Source organism: Arachis stenosperma, chromosome 1 (genome assembly GCF_014773155.1).
Source record: "Arachis stenosperma cultivar V10309 chromosome 1, arast.V10309.gnm1.PFL2, whole genome shotgun sequence".
NCBI classification, from domain to species: domain Eukaryota; kingdom Viridiplantae; phylum Streptophyta; class Magnoliopsida; order Fabales; family Fabaceae; genus Arachis; species Arachis stenosperma.
The window spans coordinates 52,631,685-52,632,849 of NC_080377.1; the positions used below are offsets into that span (position 1 = coordinate 52,631,685).

Sequence of the window (1,165 nt, forward strand, 5' to 3'; positions counted from 1 at the left end):
ACCAAATTCCAACTTCCATGGAAGAAGCATCTCAATCCCTGCCATTGGAGCAAACAATTTTGAGCTAAAGCCTCAATTAGTTTCTCTAATGCAACAGAATTGCAAGTTTTATGGACTTCCATCAGAAGATCCTTTCCAGTTCTTAACTGAATTCTTGCAGATCTGTGATACTATTAAGACCAATGGGGTTGATCCCAAGGTCTACAGGCTTATACTTTTCCTTTTTGCTGTAAGAGACAGAGCTAGAGTATGGTTAGACTCTCAACCTAAAGATAGCCTGAACTCTTGGGATAAGCTGGTCATGGCTTTCTTAGCCAAGTTCTTTCCTCCTCAAAATCTGAGTAAGCTTAGAGTGGATGTTCAAACCTTCAGACAGAAAGAAGGTGAATCCCTCTATGAAGCTTGGGAAAGATACAAGCAACTGATCAAAAAGTGTCCTTCTGACATGCTTTCAGAATGGACCATCCTGGATATATTCTATGATGGTCTGTCTGAATTATCTAAGATGTCATTGGACCATTCTGCAGGTAAATCCATTCACCTAAAGAAAATGCCTGCAGAAGCTCAGCAACTCATTGACATGGTTGTAAATAACTAGTTCATGTACACTTCTGAAAGGAATCCTGTGAGTAATGGGATGCCTCAGAGGAAGGGAGTTCTTGAAATTGATGCTCTGAATGCCATATTGGCTCAGAACAAAATGTTGACTCAGCAAGTCAATATTATTTTTCAGAGTCTGAATGGATTGCAAAATGCATCCAACAGTACTAAAGAGGCATCTTCTGAAGAAGAAGCCTATGATCCTGAGAACCCTGCAATAGCAGAGGTGAATTACATGGGTGAAGCCTATGGAAACACCTATAATTCCTCATGGAGAAATCATTCAAATTTTTCTTGGAAGGATCAACAAAAGCCTCAACAAGGCTTTAATAATGGTGGAAGAAACAGGTTTAGCAACAGCAAGCCTTTTCCATCATCTTCTCAGCAACAGACAGAGAATTCTGAGCAGAGTCCCTCTAGCTTAGCAAACATAGTCTCTGATCTATCTAAGGCCACTTTAAGTTTCATGAATGAAACAAGGTCCTCCATTAGAAACTTGGAAGCACAAGTGGGCTAGCTGAGTAAAAGAGTCACTGAAACTCCTCCTAGCACTCTCCCAAGCAAT

The 1,165-nt window shown here is 40.4% G+C and overlaps 1 non-coding gene across 1 annotated transcript; it reads right to left on the reverse strand.

Moving 5' to 3' along the window:
- Window positions 1-343: 343 nt before the first annotated feature.
- On the reverse strand, window positions 344-451 carry LOC130950697 (small nucleolar RNA R71). Its single transcript, XR_009073694.1, has one exon. It is a non-coding gene; the product is annotated as a small nucleolar RNA R71 (small nucleolar RNA).
- Between the last annotated feature and the right edge of the window lie 714 nt (window positions 452-1,165).